This window comes from Platalea leucorodia, assembly GCF_965183815.1.
Source record: "Platalea leucorodia genome assembly, chromosome: 2".
Classification (NCBI taxonomy): Eukaryota; Metazoa; Chordata; class Aves; order Pelecaniformes; family Threskiornithidae; genus Platalea; species Platalea leucorodia.
Genome location: NC_138824.1, coordinates 86,257,725 through 86,278,067, shown reverse-complemented (window position 1 = coordinate 86,278,067; position 20,343 = coordinate 86,257,725). Strand labels below are relative to the sequence as shown.

General features: G+C 41.9%; 1 protein-coding gene across 1 annotated transcript in view; it reads left to right on the top strand.

Moving 5' to 3' along the window:
• SMPX (small muscle protein X-linked) overlaps positions 1 to 9,079 on the top strand; it is a gene marked incomplete at its 5' end in the record, with an annotated part of 38,263 nt that extends 29,184 nt beyond the window's left edge. The window contains one exon of the mRNA XM_082304941.1: positions 8,952 to 9,079. The remainder of the gene's footprint in view (positions 1 to 8,951) is intronic.
• Positions 9,080 to 20,343: the final 11,264 nt, after the last annotated feature.

Sequence of the window (20,343 nt, the reverse complement as noted above, 5' to 3'; positions counted from 1 at the left end):
TCCCAACTTTAAGAAACTGTTGTTTTTTGTCCCTATAAACAACATATTTATAGCTGCGTCTGTAGTGAATCCATAAGTTAAAGAAATGTGCTCATTAAGATGCTACTTCATCTAAATGATGACTAGCAGCCCATCGTGTACTGTTTCAGGCAGCTTTCTGATCTGACCAAGAGATGCCCAAACAAAAGAAAAAAATGACTGAGGAAATAAATAGAAAAGTTCAGAATACATTTCCATGCTCTAGAGAGTGTAATGTTTGTAACGTGTTACAAACCCTAAACCTTTTGAATTAGTACTAGTCAGGAGGTAGAGACATCTGTTATGGGAAGAAGTTCTTTCTTTTTCACTGGAAATACTGAGATCTGAGGGGTTGTTTTCACTTTTGAAACTGCTACTAGTTGCAACATCTTGGACTGTTAGGAACCACATACAATAGCATTTGGGTCATCTACATTTGGGTTCCACTTACCAAGAAAAAAAGAAAGGCAGTATAACTCATGTCAAGTATCATGACTTTATGGACATGAGATCTTTTCAGAGAACAAAAATTTAGAATTCACGTTATTTTAAAAATTTTGGAAAAAGATTGATTCTGATTCAGAAAGAAAATGAGAGGTTTTGCTTCTCAAGAGAAAGAAATTCTAAGGAGAAATCATTTAGAAAAAATAGAAATATTTTGGTATGATTTTTCCCAAGTATTTCAGCAGCATTTACTCTTGGGAGCTCCCCTGGGAGTGTCCTGGGAGGTGGTGGCGAACTGGGGACTTGCCAGGTGTGTGGTGGCTGCCCCAAACCTCCTCACTCTCCACCTCCGGCTCCAGCTCCACCTAAGTTTTGCAGGGCTGCCTGACCCCTTACTGCTAATCCGCAGCTAGAAGCATGGAGATACCAGAACCCAGGATAAGCCCAGAATTTCCAGGGGTTTCAGAGCCTCTCCTTAGAAGTCAGAGCCCTGAAGTCCCTAGACAGAAGTAGAACTCCCACAGGTTCCCAAATGTAGGAGCCTGTCCTGCAGAACATGGCTTGGGCCTTCTGAGAGCTGCCACCTCTGCTTGGCCCTCTGGTCCATGATAAGGAAGAAGGTTTGAGGGAAGAAAAAAAATCTAACATGAGAAAACGTTTAAGGTGTTATACCCTGAGTGAGACAGCTGCACTGTTGTCTTCTCAAGGTGAGAAGATGCCTGCAGCTGGATAAGTGAAGAGCAAGTCTCTTGCCTGAAAAATTTATGATGGAATTTTTCCTTTTGGATAACAGTTGTCCTAGAGACCAGCTGAACAATCCAAATAATTGGATTTTACTGTTGTTATGTGGTTAATCCAATGAAAACTAATGGGAAATATTGGTCCTTCAGGGAACTGATAGACTTCTATGCTTACACAATACTTTTAGTCATTTGCTTTGGAAAGTTAAAAAATATCTGATGTATAGAATGTAAAGAAGCCAAGCTGCTGCTTCAGCTGGCTTCAACCAGGAGTCCATGCACAAACCTCGCCATGAATAACATTCACGTGTATGATTTGTTCATGTGTTCTCTTGTTCATGCTTATTAGCTTTCTGGGAACTACTTGCATAAATCAGCTGCTGTGCCCAAGTAGTTGCAATCTCCAGATAACTAAGGGAACAACCTAGCAACCATGCACAGTTTAATACTACTGCACTGAGCCAAAAATCCTCCAAAGACCTTCAGACACATACTGATATCTAATCTCTTTTTTTTTTTACCACTTAAACTGTTATGGCAGCCATTAGGTCAGTGCAATGCCATTCTTCTTAATTGTGTTATGTCGGCTAAGTACCCAATTTATACCTTTCAAAAATGCCACGGATTAGTTCCTTACTTGGCAGGAGATAAATCTGCTGCCATAACATATTGATCTGAAAGACCTCCATTTGATAGCTGTCACTTCAGAGCCACTGGGCTAAATTGTCTCTCTTTTGCAAGTTCCTTTGCTGACAAAGCTTTGTGTCACTGTAGGTAACAAGAAATTTTGACAACAGTATAACACGAGGAATGTTTGCACTTTGTTTTTTTGTCTTAAATAAAAAGGTCTATTGCTGTTTACTAGACATGCTGTTACACAGTACTCTATGGCGGCTCCCTTGTGCGCGCACTACTGAACCACAAACAGTGGAAAGGGTCAAAACTGTCCTTAGTTCCCCATGTCATACTGTCTGAGGACAGAGGTAAATTAATTTGAGGAACAACATAAGTATGAGAAAGTGAGCATATGGCTTTCAATGATGTCTTCATGGTGAAGATACACAAAGTTCATTATCAAAAAGATTATTTTTGTATTTCAGTGGAAAAGACCTCATTTTTGTCTAACATTCTTTGTCAGACGAATCTAAAAATAGAAGTTCTGATCTTTTTTGTTTTGAAATTCTATGCGTATGTGTATGCACAACCTGAATCTCCATTTTTAGCTGCTTCCCGCATATTTCAATTGACTGTAGGTAAAATGCAACAAAAAATAGGAGAAATTATTTAATCTTTCCAGTGTTTCACAGTATCACAGACTGGCTGAGGTTGGAAGGGACCTCTGGAGGTCATCTGGTCCAACTCCTCTGCTAAAGTAGGGCCACCTAGAGCAGGCTGCCCAGGACCATGCCCAGAAAATATAAATGAGAGCAAATATGTTTTAGAAGATGTATGAGAGGTGCTCAGATATTTGAGAGTTGCTATTATTATCCTGACAGAAACAAAGGTGTTGAAATAATTTGCAAAAAGCATACAAGAAAGCATAGTTTAATTTAAAATAGGCTTTTTCATTTAGTCAACCATTTACCACTGGGAGGGAGTCAAAGGATGACTTTGCAACCTAACCCCTCTCTCCAATGTTCCATCACGGTATTAATATGTTAACCTGGAGCACGTTTGACTTCCTACTGCTTCTTCCGCCATCTGTGTGGACAGTGATTCCAGATACGATATAAATGTTAAAGCAGTTGCACAGGAGAAGATGATCTTAGCAAGTGGTGCCCCCCGAAGGGAAGTGAGGGCAGACGAATTAAAACAGATCCCTTGGCACTTCAGGTTACCATCTCAGGAAGGACAAGGCTTTTACCAGATATGTGGGAGAATTAGGGAGTCAAAGGAGATAGTCCAGCTTTATTACACATTCCCAATTCCTTAGAGCAATCAAAGTATACATGTCCCTTGATTTACCTTTTTCACAGTTTTTTCCTTCTGAAGATCAGTGTATTTGTAATTCTGGGCTAATTCTGCTCCAGACTAACAAAAGTTCATGAACTCTGCCCCCTTCTTACCTTACTGAAACTGATCTCCTTTTCATTCCCAGGGTGTTATTTGCTAGGAATGCCCAAATGTCATTTAAAAGTTGTGGGAGCAAAACTCTTTCCTGGGTCTCCTAACTCCATAGGAAGTCATTACCTTCATTTCCCACTTTCACTTTTGAAGAGGCATTTTTTGACCCTTTTTATCAATTTTTTCCAGTCAGTGCAAAATTTGTCCAAGCAGCCATACCTGTTGTCCATGTGCAACGCCCATGGTATGTATTGAATGCTTTCAGTTGATTAAATCATGCTTCACAGCTTGGTTAAACAGCATTGTAAAGACCCAGTTCTCCAACTGTAACCCTCCTGTCTGCTCCCAAATAGAGGACTTCTGGCTGCCTTTTCCTAAATGTTGCATGTATGACTATGATAGCGGTGAGTAAGAGATCTATAAATGGGTCCTGGTGAGGAGTAAACATCATGTGGTCGTTCACTTTGGAAGCTTGTTGAGTGGGAGGCATTTACTGAACCTTGGTGCACTTGCTATAATCACTGATTTTCTATGAAGTGCTAATGGGATATGTCTGTTTTCTCCTTTGTAAAGTTACTTCTTATAAACCAGGCTTCCTTAACAGAATCTTAGGGTTAAATATATAAGGCTGGAAACTGTTCAAATAAAGACAAATTTTATTTAGCCCTCAGGTGATTCATGCACAGTCTTTAATTATATAATATTAGCACTGAATGTGGTCATTTTGTTGCATATATGGACATACAGCCAAAATCTGGATTCATTTCATGTTTCATCTTCCTTCAGCTAACATGTTGTATAAGAACAGAAAATACTGGCAGTTGGAATTACTGGTGCTTTTTTAAAGTAAATCTTTCATCTGCTTGCTATTAACAAGTTTGGGCGTATTTTCAAGGAATAAAAGGAAGGTGCAACATTAAAAACTGTGACTTTGAAGGAAAAAAAACAGTGAGATTTTGCAATTCATTAATTTATTTAGATTTATTTTTGAAGTTACATCTCTGTTGAAGAGCACAAAAAATAAATTATTTTTAATATAAAAATAGCCATTGCTTTTTACTGTGGTTAGAAAACCCAAGGACCCAGTCTTTATTGTCCCAGAAGCTAGCACTGGCATCTCATCGACTGCAATCACAGCCCTGCAGATTCTCAGACACAGAATGAAGAAAGTCTTGAGGGCTGAAAAAAAACCCTAATTCCATGATTCAAAAAAGCTCCTAAGCATGTGCTTATGTCCATCCTTAATCAGGACAACATTTAAGCATTTGCTGTCAAGTACATCCTTTTCTGTTTTCTTTAAAATGGCAGAGCGTTGTTCAGTAGAATAAGGTTGATTGGAGTGGCAAAAGAGGTGCTGGTAGATAAGCTGCAGCAGCTGAAAGAATAACCAGGGAACATAACTGTGAGGATTATTAATGTACCATAAGCAACCTATTTTTGAGTTTACAGACTCCCATTGATCTCTGGAGGAGTTTGAGCTCTAAAAATAACACACCTTTGGGAGCTGTGAGGGAGAGAATTGGAGCTGGCTGGAGGGAGGTCTGAGTGGATTGGAGCATCACAGAGAGATAATAGAGGGTCCACTGACTGCAAAGGGAGTTCACGTAGCAATTATAAGCAACCAGAGAGCAGAGAGTACACCTGAGAGACAGATAATATTATTAGCAGGTGTTAAAATAGCACTGCTTGCAAGCAGTGTGCTTTAGACAAAATTTGAGAACAGTGGGCTTGATTTTCCCCAGCACCTGAGCATCGAGGCAAGGCTCACCATCATGACAATTTGGTTGCTCCTGCTTATGGATGGCAAGTGGCAGGGTTCTTCAGGGCTGTAGTATTTTTTTTGCTCCTCCTGTTAATTAACTAGTCTTGTAGGTACATGGCCGCCTAGAAGACTGAGTTTCCTTTGACTAGAGTTGCTGTGGCTCAGTTGTGACTGGGAGAACTGGAGACAGCAGACTTTTTAGTGGGTCCACTGTCTAGTGAGAGTCCAGTGCTGTGGAAGAAGAGAGGTGCTTGCTCAGCTGGATGGGATATGGTGCCAGCCGGGATCTTTCAGCCCTGAGGTCATAAAGGTATTAAGTGATATTAATATTGATTTCAGCAGGAGCCAGATTTCAAAGGTCTGGGATCTATGAGGAAACTAAGGGAGGACAAAGGAGTATTTGAAGAAATGGAACATGTGGCTAAAAGTAATCCCAGCAGCCAGATTACTTGGATTATTAGCAAGATAGTAATACAGTATATAAAACCTTGTTGTTTTAGTTTGTAAACTCACTAACAGTTCTGCAGCAAAGCAGGGGCGAGCAGGGACCTTGCACCTGCCCATGGATCCACCCTCGCCCTCATGAGTGGAGGACAGCTTCCCTTGAGACCAACAAAGGCTCTTCCCAGGCTCACAGACTGGCCGAGGCTTGAGAGCACCTCTGGAGACCATCCAGTCCAATCTCCTGCTCAGGACAGGGTCATTGCTCAGGGCCATGTCCAGTCAGGTTTTGAATATCTCCAAGGATGGAGGCTCCACAACCTCTCTGGGCAACCTGCTCTGGTGTTTGACTGCCCTGACGGTAAAAGAAGTTTTGTTTCCTGCTTACATGAAATTCCCTGTATTTCAATTTGAGCCTGTTGCCTCCTGTCTTGTCACTGGGCACCACTGAGGAAAGTCTGGCTCCATCTTCTTTGTACCCTTATCACCAAGATCCCTGGGGGCTTGGTATGCGCAGCACAGGATGGCTGGTATCAGGAGCTCAGGAAATAAAGAACGGCTAAACTGCTTGGAGAGTAATGTGGGGCAAGATGAGCATGGAGGTCCCTGCAAGGTAGATGTCTCCTCCAGGACAATATCTGCGGGAAACACAGCCTTACCATCAGTCCTGGTTTCAGCTGGGATAGAGTTAATTTTCTTCCTAGCAGCTAGTATAGCGCTGTGTTTTGGATTTAGGATGACAGTAATGTTGATAACACACTGACGTTTTAGTTGTTGCTAAGTAATGCTTACACTAAATCAAGGACTTTTCAGCTTCTCATGCTCTACTGACTGAGAAGGCTGGAGATGCACAAGAAGCTGGGAGGGGGCACAGCCAGGACAGCTGACCCAGACTGGCCAAAGGGCTATGCCGTACCGTATGGCGTCATGCTCAGTATATAAACTAGGGGAAAGCTGGCTGGGGGGCTGCTGCTCGGGGACTGGCTGGGCATCGGTCAGTGGGTGGTGAGCAATTGCATAGTGCGTCACTTGCTTTGTATATTCTATATTTTTATTATTATTGTTATTACTATTTTATTTTATTTCAATTATTAAACTGTTCTTATCTCAACCCATGAGTTTTCTTACTTTTACTTTTCCGATTCTCTCCCCCATCCCACTGGGGGTGGGGAGTGAGCAAGCGGCTGTGTGGTGCTCAGTCACCGGCTGGGGTTAAACCACGACACCATCTAAGACTCTGAATCTGCTAGAAAGGCATAAAAAATCCCATGTAATGCTAAAAACCAGAATGCTAAGTTACAGCTGTCCTTCACACCACAGACCTTCCCACGATGAGTTTGGAGGCAGAACCTGATGTTGGCCTCTTTCAGCAGAAGGATCAGAAAACACTTGTGAGACCGAGGACCACATTGTGCTCGGATGCGCCTGCTGCACTCTGCACACCCTCTCTTCTGATCCTGGGCTTGAGCACTCGGGTTTAATCATAGCTAGCAATGTTTTATCCGCCCACCACTAGAAAACAGTCACCTTGTGATATTCAGGAACAGGCACAGAACAGTTTGAAAAGAAAGGAGAGTACTCGACTGAAACACAAGGAGAGCGTGTGTAGGCAGGCGGTAATTATATAGGACAGGATTACACGTGCCTGCGTATCCTGGGGAGCCATCAAATACAGCCTTAAAGTTGGATTTTGTTTTTGAGATCAGAACGATAAGTACCTAAAATTACCTGATTGGAAGGAAATTTCAGCTGAAACAAAACAGCACATTGCCTTACTGAATCAGGCTACGAGATGATTACGTTGTTTGATTGCTAATGGCCACAGAGCACGTTAGTAGCACTACGTGTGATTTTATGACCTTTTTCTTGTGGACAATGACACCCCCTCACTTTTTCTCAAGTCAGCTTGATTAACTTTTGACTACCTTATTCAAAAGTCACCAGCACTTTCAAGCAGTTAGTGTAAGCCATGCAGGGTTTCTCTTAATAGCACCTCTTTTCTCCAGGGAAGTGTTTCTTCTGAAAGCTAAGCAATTCCAGCCTTTTGAACATCCCTCCAATATTTGTTCAAATGTGTACAGCCTACACATGTTCAGGAGCACAGCAAAAAGTCACTTTATGTAACACATCATGAAATATAGAAGGCTGTCTTTTTTTTTTTCTATGTCCTGTGGCTTTTTCTCTACTTTGTGAACATATGTTAAAGGTTCATGAGTTCAATAAAATTTACCAAAAATAGAGATATTCCTCCGCCCCAAATAATTACATCTTAGGTGAGTAAATTTATATGCTGAGAAAGTTAGTGTCTTGAACTTTTGCAAGTTCATTGCAAAACCTGTTTTTTCCAGCACTGAGCTCTCTGGAAGCACCGATATCAACAGTAACCACTGATATCTCTTAACTTCAAAGAGAACAGGAATAGCCCCTATGCTGGGCTTCAAATTAGCTGCAACTATGGAGGAAAGAGTCATTGTAGACAGGTCAATGGAAATTGCTCATCATTCCCCAGACAGCAGCTAAACACCCCCCCACCTCACTTTACATAAGTAAATAAATTAGCTCCAATGGAATTTATACAAACAGCACAGAAAATACTATGCTACCATGTCTAGAATACTGTCTTCAGTGCTGGCCAGTCGTGATAATTAAAGCAGAAATAGGGGACGAGTGGAGTTGTGACAAAAATAGTTACAGGAACAGACACACTTCCAAAAGGAGAGAGGCTTAAAATCCCTGGGACTGTTCAGTTTGAACAGGAGACAAAGAAGGAGGCTCACTACCAGTAAGGACTCCAATGGGCAGAACAGAGAAAACAAGAGAAGAGGATAATCAAAGCAGCTGAAAAAAAATTTAAAAAAATAATATATATATGTATACATATATGTGTATACCAGTAAATAGTGTTTACTGGTAAAATTAAATACTATTTTGATTTTTATCCAATAGATGCATCCCTACTACCTGCAGCATGGCCACGCTGCTGTGCCATACAGCAGGATTTGCTGCCTGTGCCTGCTGAAGCAGTGCCAGGGCTTCCCTGGGGATGAGTCCCAGGGTCCGTGTAGGGCTGGACCGTGCTTGCCCCATGGGCAGGGGCAGCCCAGGAGCCCCCCGCGCCCTGCCAGGCAGCTGGGGCAACTGGGCAATGGGATGGGGCAGGGGTCGCAGCTACCTTCTACTGAAAAAGGCAAAACCCAAGGCTTTAAAGGCCTGAGCCCTTAACAGAATCATGAAGTTTCATCAGACAGAGATGTGGAGAGTGGGCGGAAAAAGCTAGTGGATCAAAAAGATTTGTTTCACGCCCACTTTGTATTCCCTGAGCTTGGGCGTAAACAAGTACAGTCAGTGAAAGCAAAATTGCAGGTGTGGGGAATATACCCCACCCCCACCCCCCATCTTACAGATACTTTTCTGCATGCTATCAAAATACCTGTGAGTGCACTGATAAATGATTAATTTCTGGTCTTGTATTTGTCACACAGGTCTGACGAGAGAAACCGAATGGATTCCAATGAATGGAGATAATTTGAAATATTTTATATATTTGTATGAAGACTATGAACTTCCTAACTCTGCAATACCCCATAGGAAGCATCTTCTTTGTACATTTATAGCAACACTTTCTTGTCCATTTTGTTTAACATAGGAAAGTACTGCTGAAATAAAACAGAACACAGCAACTAGCAATGAAGGTGTATATATTCAGGAATGATTTTGACCTGACAATGGGAAATAGTATAATTTGAAGTTTGAGCAAAAGTAGAATAAATACTTTTTAAAAAAAATTCATTATTTGCAATTAATTTGGTTTCTTTCCTTTTGAAAAAAAAGATCAATATGGACAAAAGAGTTTTAAAATAATTTGACAAAATGCAGAATAAATGAGGAATGTAACTTCTGATTTCCTGTTGTGTATTCCTGGTTATAGAACAGGAATTGTGTATTGTGTAATAAAGGATACGAAAATATCAAAAGGGATGGTCTTTCTGATGAGTTTAGCTAAATTCTTCTTTTGTTGTAGAGCCAAAGTATTTCCTTTTCTCAAGAATCTAAAATGCACTGGTGTTCTGACATTTATGCATCACCTTTACTTTATTATGAAGATACAAGATGTGAGCTAGCTGACAGAAAACCTGCAACCTTTATTCAAATAAACAGGTCAACTAGCCTTGATGGAATATGCTCCTGAATATAGGTTGAAGGATCACTGTCTTCAAAAGCCCAGATAAAAAGGGGACATTGAAATACTGATGCTGAGCAAAAATCATGTATGATCACACCAACTCTTACATACTATGATTAATCCCTGACACTTGTTTTATACAGACTGTACATAATTAAAGACTGTTCGATGCATATTCTATTTTTGGAAATGAGATCTTATTGTTAGAGAAATTTAATACACTGTGTCTCCTTGGTCTCTCTTGTGTTATTTACTGTGAAGGGATAAGAGGAGCTGTTTTGTAATAATATTCTTCTACTGTTGATTGAAATCTATTCAACCTGCTCTGAAACTCTCTGCCTGGCTCTTGTTTATTCAATTAAAATAAAGATAATTATTCTGGTTAGAAAACAGATTTCAAGTTGAATATTACTAACAATGACATGCATTTAATTCTTATTTGCTACATCAAACAATACAAAAGCTAACTGGCAATATTTTTGTTTTTTATTACATATATTTGCATGGCTTTGTACAGGAAATTAGAAAGGAACTCTACTTGCTGCAGCTCAAGTAAAAGGACATTCTCATATTTTTTTACTTTCAATATGCAATACTGACATTGCTTACTATCCTGCTTCATCCTTATATGCTCATAGCTGCTTTCCCTTAATGCATTCCTTGGAGGCGAACATTCCAAAAAGCCAGGTTGAAATGAAAGTGTCAAGAGGCAGAATGCATCAGGAGCACCTTTCATTTACATACCGATAAGATTAACATGTCTATTCAATCGAAAATGAACAATTTTCCCCCACACTGCATTATCAGTCACTGGTATTGGACTGCATTGTTCCTGCCAGTATGGAAGTGATAAAAAGAGGAGAAAACACAATCCCTTGAGCCAAAAGCATGTTGAAGGCGAGATGAGTCAGGGCCTCAGCTTTTATTATTCTTTACTCGCTTTAAAAATACTCATTTCAGAGAACTGTGGAAAGGCAAAGCCACATTTTTCTCCTCCTTTCACAGTGAAGAATCTTCATAGTGGAAATTCCGGGGGATGGGGAGAGGTAGGACCACATCCCGGTCATCATGTCTGAATGTGTAAGTGAAAGGAAAAAAAACCATCCCTGATGCAGACGCGGGCTGCTTTTGCCAGATTTCAACTCCTTGCTACAAAGTGCAGGGTTACTACCAGCGGCCATTGAAACATCTTAATGGTGGAGAGGGGCTAGGGGAAGCAAAGAACATTGTTTCTTAGCTTCATTTTTGTTTTAAACAAAATTTCAAAATATATATAATTTTAAACCATCTCGAGGCTGACAGCTATGGGATGTAGGGATCAGTGAGGACTCCGAGTTAGGTCTTAGCACTACAAGAGATCTTTATTAAAGCATAAAATTAGTAAGTAAATACTAGAAAAAAAGGAGGCTGTGAAGGCTCTCTGTCTCTTGGCTAGCAAACTGTTAACAGCTGGTCTGAACCATCATGTGCTAGTGATGTTACTTTTCATCTAAGTCTTATGAAAGGGCCTGACTGTGGGGCATGCACAGACCAGTGAAAGATGCTCCAAGCAACTCTGCAGTTTACTACCTCTCGCATGGAAATTTTGCCCCCTAGATGTTACATTTTGACACAAATTTGGGGAAAGATTGAGATCTTACAATGAAGAATGAGCACAGAAATACATAAGAACAGATCATGCTAAAATCATGCCTCTTTCATGTGGTTACGTGCCAGCCTTTGCCAGTATGAACCAAACTCACTAACAGCTATATATTGACACCTCACTAATGAGATGATACATGACCACCCCTCGGCAGTGAAGCCAGAGGAATGGTTGCAGCAAAATAGTTACCATAACTGAACCATAGAGGGAGAAACTCCACTCCATCCCACAACCCCTAATGTGCTTAAGGAAGAACCCATGAAATAAAGCAAAATAGCTGGATTTCAATGTCATCCCTGTGCTCTGGTCTCTGCATGGTGCTGGCGTGGCAGTAAATCAAAGGGACGGTATTGCCCTGGCGTCACTAAGCCCCCTGCACGTAAGGTGGAGGAAGAGTTTCCTTTAACTCCCTACCCAGTTCTCTGCACTGTAATTTTTTTTTTTGTCCCAATGCTGAAAGAGAGACTTCGTTAATCTAACTGAACATATTTTTTCTGAGAAACTGCTCAGCAACGTGGTGGAGACATGTTCTGTCGGAAAAACAGAAATAGCTACTGCGCTGTGCCCACGGCAAAGGGTTTAGTGTAATGGGACATCAAGACCCCGGCACATTCGGGGAGACACTTTTAATCATTGGCCACTGAACAAAAATGCACTCTAGTGATTTCTCTGATCATCTGCACAGAAAAATCCAAACACATTTAACTTAAAGATAAAGGTAGAGATAAAATAATAATTACTGTTACCAGAAAATTTTTGGTGAATTTGAATGTATTTGAGTTGATGACTGATTTAATCACTTCCAATTAAAAGATTATAATGCTGCTTCATTTCTAAGACAAATAGTGTTACTTGCCTTAAAACTCTGGAGGCTTGGCTTTATGCATAACTTGAATTATAGAACTAAACCAGCAGTTTTGCATTTTCTCTGATGGTGTAAGCTATTATTTTTAGTAGTAAAAGGAAGGCCCCACTGTACTACTTTACTTTTTGTGTTTATGGACGTGAATTCCCAAAACCAAAGTTCATTGAGTTCAGTGGCATCTTACCAGGACTGTGCTCAGTGCAATCACAAGGGCGATAAAGATGGCCCTTTTATTTATCTCTTGTTCCATGCTGTCTGTAAATTATTTATGGGAAGATGTAATAAAAATCTGGCACTTTGGCCATTTTGTATTATAAAAAATTCATGTTGAGAGAAGACAATCGGAGAAGGCTGTCCAAGGGAAATAGTTGTATTTTTCTTGGAAATAGCTTTAGGGCCAAAATGTTGAAACAACTTTCTTTTACCCTTGTGACTAGATCCTGGTTTCCCTAATGTGTGCACATTTAATTTGAATGAGATTTTGCTTTATAAGTGAAACAGATTAAGTAATGGGCTTGGCAAAAAAATCCTAATTTTGGTATACAGGCTGCTTAGTACTGCTGGTGCATGAAGAATTACAAAGGAAACTCCCCCTAATGCCAGTTAGGGGAGTCAGCCCTCAAAAAGTACTGCAGCTTTGCTCCTTACTTTATGCCCCTAGATAAAACAGTTCTCTAGAGATAAAAAACTAAGGGTTGGATATAAGATCAGTCAAACTTGGTAAAATCTCGTTTTCCCGAGTCTTTGGAAGCAGTTTCAAGCCATTTATAAAATAAACACATCTGTTCCTATGTTATACTCACTTCCCACTATGTTACTTTGCAGCAACTGTGAAGTGGATGTTTTCAGAGCTATCCTAAAGAAGACTGATGACTAACTGCAAGTGCAATTGCAAATTGCAGTAGCAAAGTGACAATGTTCTGGCCCTGATACCAACTGTGCGTTTCATATGCACTGGTGGTTGATAAATCTTGTCTGCTAACTGATTAAATTTGATTTTGTCTGGATGTAGTACTGTGAAAAGTGACCTAATCCTTTGGTGTATTTTTAGTGAAACTGGAATTTGATTTTTCTTTCTTACAGGTGCTGCATTCTTAGTAAAAGTTTTTTACAGGTACTGCAATAGTTTCTATTGAGAATATTCTTCATCTAATACAGTGGGTCTTCATCTTATATTTATGACTTTCCTAGCTGATCACTTGCAGGGTCAGAATGGGTCTTGACAGATCTCCCTTCTATCAGGAGACTGATAATGCAAGCCCTGACCTGAGGAGAAATGCAGCAGTCAGCATGTAGCTGCACTGGACTTTGTAATGATGCAGCACACAGTACTTTCTGTCTTTCTTAGCACATAGGTGTTGACTATATACCCCTGTACTCAGCACTGGTGAGGCCGCACCTCGAGTACTGTGTTCAGTTTTGGGCCCTCACTACAAGAAGGACATCGAGGTGCTGGAGTGTGTCCAGAGAAGGGCAACGAAGCTGGTGAAGGGTCTAGAGCACAAGTTTTATAAGGGGTGGCTGAGGGAGCTGGGGTTGTTTAGCCGGGAGAAAAGGAGGCTGAGGGGAGACTTTATTGCTCTCTACAACTACATGAAAGGAGGCTGTGGCGAGGTGGGGGTCGGTTTCTTTTCCCAAGTAGCAAGTGATAGAATGAGAGGAAACGGCCTCAAGTTGTGCCAAGGGAGATTTAGACTGGATACTAGGAAAAATTTCTTCACTGGAAGGGTTATCAAACATTGGAACAGGCTGCCCAGGGAAGTGGTTGAGTCCCCATCCCTGGAGGTATTTAAAGGACATGTAGATGTGGTGCTTAGGGCCATGGTTTAGTGGTGGACTTGGCAGTGATAGGTTAACGGTTGGACTTGATGATCTTAAAGGTCTTTTCCAACCTAAATGATTCTATGATTCTATGATTCTAAGTTTGGACACAAGGGGCAGGATTCACATGCCTGCTTGGACATGAGGAGGATCCATATGAGTAGATGAACTCATTGAGTACAGCAGGAGAATACAAGAGGGGTCAACTCCTAGAGACTGTGAACAGGAAGGTGGGAGTGAGAGGCAGAAGAGGGCATAGGTGTAGGTTTCTGCTTTGAGAAACAAGCCAGGGAGCAAGGGTGATTTCAGGGCTACCAAGATCCCTGCCGCCATACTGCTTCTTTCCTCCTGCTCAAATTTTCTAACAGGCAGCTCAGCAGGGACACCAGAGCAGGTACAGCAGGCTGGAGAAATGTATGTGCTGGGCTGGCATACGACAGATGAATGCTTGGAGGAAGGCCAAAGACCCAAGGAGACATCTCAAGGCCTTTTGGATCCTTACTGTTACTGAACTCAGGAAGACTGCCTTGCTCCCCACCAACAGTCCTGGTGTGTGCTGAGGTGCTGATTTGGAAATGCAGGGTGAGTGATGGAAGAAGCTGGAGGAGTTGAATAATAGGGGCTCTACTTCTCAGTATTGCTGGTTGCCCTCACAGTTGCTGCCAAGGCTGTCCCTGGTCTGGTGGCTGTACCTAGAATTAGGAAGTTCAGGTGAATACCTGAATTCATGCTTTCCTACAGCAACCAGGAAAGGAGCACAAATTCTTAACTTTTACTGCACAGTCAAGTAGCAAACACACACACACACAAAATCAAATAAAGCACTCTGCCCTGTAAAACACATAGTGTCCTCCTCCTCCCTCTTTCCATGACAGCCACGTGTCACTGGAGCTGGGGTATGGTTTACCAGCCCTTTGGCTTTCACAATGTTCTCAACGCTTCTTGCATACTTCCTGCATACACATCCGTGCGCTCATCCTCCATTTTTATTGCTGAAGGTTAGTGAGGATAAATGAAAGCCTCCAATGCCACTTTCTATGGCCAGTGTAGATCTCTCAGATAATCTCCCGTGAGGTCACTCACCTCTTCTAAATGTCATGCACGCATATGATCTGAAAGTCTTCACAGGCTGTCCTCGCGCCTGAATGACATCCCAGTGACTCAGGCACTAATGCCTCCGAATGAGGCCATGTCTTAATTCCTTGCTTTGACTGTTTCGCCAATAAAATGCCGCTGACCATCCTCACACTGAGAGCTATCAAGCGGGGCAGTGCGAGGGGGAAGAGCTTTGTGGAGATCGGGAAAATGACACTGAACAGCACCACACGGCTGAGAAAAGTCAGTCAGCATGAAGTTCATATAGTCGTCGTGACACAAATGGGACATCTGGGCTCTTCCTTGGCCCTTGAGAAGAGAAGAACATGCTCTGCACACATCGCGTGTCCAGCAAGGCAAGCGAAAGCTACATGTGCTACAGTCATGTTGCTGACCTAAAACCAAGGGCCGGGTCATCTGCTGGTGCAGCGTGTCACCGTGCCATCCGTGTTGCTGAAGCTATGCTGGTTTGCACCAGCAGTCACTTTTGCCTGCAGCCTCAGAGAATTGGGGGAGAGAGACACTCAGAAGAGCGTAGGCTTCAAGGGAGCCTGAGGGAGGGCGAACTTCATTTCCTGGATTGGTATTTCATGTATAAAGCCCATGGCTCACCAGTGCTCACCTGGAGAAGGGCCTCAGCAGATCATGGGCTCTGGAGGAGCCTGGGGAAGAGCATGATTCAGAAAGGCATCAGGTGGGAGCGCAGCCTCTCAAACACCATCCCACTAGGGTGGTGGCAGGCCAAGGTGGCAGGGAGGGTGGACCGGGGGCCTCCCTTTCCCTCCCCTTCCCTCCAGCGGGAACCAGGCTCTGCCAGCCTGGTCTCTCCCATGGTCGCCCCCATCCAGTCCACTTGGTCGGGGCTTCCTGCCCTGCTGTACTGCAGAGAGCTCCTCACATCCGCGGGAAGCAGCCCGGGTGCCCAGGATTTCTAGTCCTTCCCCACAAAGCAGGGACTATCTCAGCCCTCCGACAGCTTCTTTAGTTTGGCTGAGCTTTCACCTGCAAAGTCATTCTGGCCTGCTTGAGCAGCAAGTGAACCAGCACATTGAGGATGTGATTTTGCATTGGAGGGGGGCACGGTTATTTCAGGAAACATGCGTATATGTCAATGATGTGGAGGCATTATTCCTCCAGAATTTGGCTCGTTGTGTCCCAGCATACACACTGGTGTTGCATTGCCCAGCAAATCTTTACCAAGAGCAGCTTGCAACTCTGCAAGGGGGTCTCTCTCCTGCACCTCTGTCACCTTGGTGCGGGACAGGATGAATCTGACAGAAGAACATGGATGTTGTTACATTCTTGCTTATTGATTTTTTTGGCTTACTGATACCTTGTTCCTTCTCTTCAAGGGAAAACAACCAAAGGAAAGGCACATCCAGAAAAGCAAGTTCCTAATATCCTAATATCCAGAACAAGAACTATTTAAACTCTTCAAATTTCAAATAAGATAGAAAACTACCAAGTTTGTTTATATTTATGTGAGGCAGGGGAGAAAAAGAAAAAATAACTCTGACGTCAGCAGTGGTGGAGTGCATTTCTGTAATACTCCAGTCAGCTGTCAAAAACGCGTTCTTTATAGATTGATCTCAGCAGAAGTGCTCAAGTTGTGACATCCCTGGGGAGCAGCTTTTTAAACATCAGTGATTTTGGGCAATGACCTTCCAGTGGCTCTTCCTGTGAAGAGAGGCAATGCTTTCAGGCAGACACTTTGCATGCCCTTTGTCCTGTACACTTTCAGCTTACTGACATGCTCAGTAAATTTTCCAAACAGAGTAATTATGGTGTCTCCAAAGCATCACACACCATCATGCATCTCAAACTTTTTCCTATTTAAGGCTTTTGTTTTTCAGCAAAGCGTCTCTATTTAGAAAATCACTTGTGTGAATCACCAAGGCCTGACAAGACACACACCTCATAGTTCAGAGGACTTTGTGATTGAAGGCTTATTGTGAGCAGAAGATCCTAGAGTACAGCCCTCAGAGGGATTCAAAAGACCATCTAATCCATCTCCTTGCCTCCAAGCCCAAGCAGCTATACTTGCCTAATTCCAGGCAGATTTGTAGGGAATATATTCTTTACAGCACACTTTAAAGATCCATCCATGATGGCAACCCTACAACCTCTCTAGGCAACCTATCCTAACGTTTTGTTATCTTTACTGTTAGAAAGTGTTTCCTAATTTAAAGCTGATATTACTGGCCTGCGTAAATGTAACATGTATGGATGATATTACATCTGATTCTTGTGCAGAAAACACACAACACTGAGTAGAGCAATCAAATTAGAAAATTATGTCAATCCTATCAATTTCCATCCTGGGGGTGAGAAAGCAAACCTTATATTTCCCAAGGTATGATTAACCTGCATGCAAGGGGCTCTTAAGTGGGGGCCTTTGTCTCTTGTGATTATTCTAGGTCAGATGACAAAACTAATGAGTCTTGAAAGAAAGTGAGCTGTAGAGATCAAAACCAAAACAAGGCAGAAAAGGAAGAGGAGGAATACAAGTTTCAAAGTCAAACCCCAAACCACTGCACCAGGCAGAGGTTGTAGCTCAGCACACAGTTTATTGCTTTCACAGGCAAGTAGCTCAGATGAGCATGCAGGTGATTGGTGGTGTTAGAAATTCTGTAATTCAAATGAAAAGAGTCAGCATGAAAAGAGTCAGGGCACAAAATTTGATAAAAGCTTCCCCAGCAATTCTGGTTGGGATTTTTGGTCATGATGAAATGAAAGATAGGTATATGAAATAACTGCCAGAGAGCATTTCTTATCTGAAGAGTCTTAGGAAGTTCAGATGAGGCCAGTAGCTAAGATGAGTTGAAGCTTTTCTGGAGCTACAGGTTACTACATATAGTTGTGTAGTGGATGTAGATGGGCTATAATAGTTTTGGAAAACCTGGACCTTTCTTTTTCTTAATACAAACTTTCACCACTAATAATAATCCCAAGAAAATCCTTTTCTCTCCCCTCCATCCAGATTTATTGTATGAGAAAGTAATTCTAACTTCCCAGCAGACCATTAGCATTCAACGCAACAACCCCATCCAAAAGGATGAGCAGCATGAAGGCGTCCATTTCCATCACTGAATGCATAAACTTTTAAAAATAACGTGCTGAAATGGGCCAAGAAGAGAAGAACTTTACTCCTCCATACTTATTCATAAGTCCCATAGTGATGCCTACTTTTATGGCAGTGCAGGCTTGCACAGGAAGCCAACATTAAATAGTTTAAGGTTGAATAGCTTGGCTCCCCTTGGAGCTAGCATCTGCGACCTTTAGAAGACTGTGCAAACCAGAAGCTGGTAAATATTTGTTTGTCAGAGAAACCCAAACAATTAAGAGCAACAAGATTTATTGACGGCAGTGACTTACAGCAGTGGCCTCATGGGAGGGCAGTTGCCAGCACTTACTTTCTGAGTGTTTCTAAAGTGTCCATCGCACACAACACTGTCCTGAACCAAATTGGACAGTTTCGTGTCACCTTGACAACAACAGCATCACTACATTTTAGTAAGTAGGAAGGACATTGTCAGGAGAAGCAATGGCCATTAGGATTGTTTAGCTGCCTGAAGGGACCCTGCCCTCTAACTGCTCTTTCTGCCTTTGAAAATGCCTTGAACATTTTTGCTCCTGATGTCTTAGCAATGCCTATTTATTCTCTCTGTTTATCTTTGTAGCTGAGGATTTCACTGTATGGGAAACCACAAATGGCCTATAGGAACTTAAGTTCTCTGCAGTACCTCTTTTCTGGGGGTTGTGGTAATGTGTTGTAATTCTGGAGGCTGTGGAAATGTGGTATTTTCTCCAGTAACTCTTTTCTGAAAATACGATGAAGGTCAGGAGAAGGCCCTACCTGCCTAGCTGAAAAAAAAAAAAATTATAAAATCAACCTTTTTAGCATTTAATGAAAACATTTCCAAAGAGTGAGGCTGTAGGCAACACTCCTGCAAGCCTACCTGCTTCTGAAGTAACCCAAGTGAAATCAGCAGCAGCGACAGCAAGGGCAGCCATGCAACACTGGTGGCTGAAGACTCTGCTCCCTAAAGCATCAGTGAAGGCTGCAGCATGGGAGCATGTGAGCAGAGATTATTGCTTGCACTTCCCCAGCCTTGCTCACTACGACCTGCTCACCCCATACAGACTGCTGATCTAATGTCTGCACGTCAAGAGTTAACACATTAAAAATAATGTGCTGTACATAGAAACTCATCAGGCTCTCTTCTACAGCAGATGAGGGGCTCAACTGTAAAGGATCTGGTCTTTAATACAACCTTTATTCCAGTAGGACCATTGGGAGCTAAATATGCATATCAGGTGAGAAAGCTGGTATATAAGACTGAAAAATTAAGCTAAGACAGATACTTTGGCCCCCAGAACTTCTTTATGCTAAGAACGTTGCATTTCTGCTTGTACCAGAGTTGATGGAAAAATTCCTATTGGCTTCAAAGGAATCAAACGCAACCCCTATTGCCGTACAGCTCTGTAAACTTTGAACTGGAAAATACTTACTAGATCACAAATCTCATTTGAAGAAAATTGCAAAATATAACCCCCTGCAGAAGATCTATCAGACTTTTAACAGCTGTTTTGTTTTGTCGACGGCAAATAAACCTGCTTGGGGAAAAACGGATAGGTGATTTGTGTGGTGATTGCTTTCATTTTCTTTTTGTTATTTCTAGTTACAGTCTCTTAACCATAGTCAGGAGAGTAGTAGAAATATCAGGGTGTGCAGTTCGTTTGCATAGGTTCCTTGTTATTTTACACGTACAGCTGGTGGGTGTCAGAAGTGAGTGGATATGGCTATTTCAAGGTACCTCCTGAACTTGAGTGTTTTCTTTTCAAGGGAGTGTAATCATCCAGCCCTGGAAATGATGTTAGAGTGCTGATGTTGGGAAGTATGGGAGAATATACTTAATGCAATCTTTCTTTTTAAAAGCTTTGGCTTAGCTGGTGTAATGGAAGTGCTATACTAGCAGTGCACAGTAGCTCCCTGAATAGTGATGGGATGGAAGTCTGCCTCAGGCCTAGTTTGTGAAGCTAATATATTAATTTTGACTTCTTTTTTTTTTTTTTTTTCACCAGAGCCGTAGGCACATTCATATGTTACCATGAGCTAAATGAAGGTGTAGGCACAGAGATTGCCTACTCCTCTACATATATAAACCTACTTACCTTTTAAAATCAGGTTTCCTCTGACCAGATTGTCATTTCCATAGTGCAAATTAAGGAAATTTTCTTTGCAGTAACTTGCTTGTTGGAGCA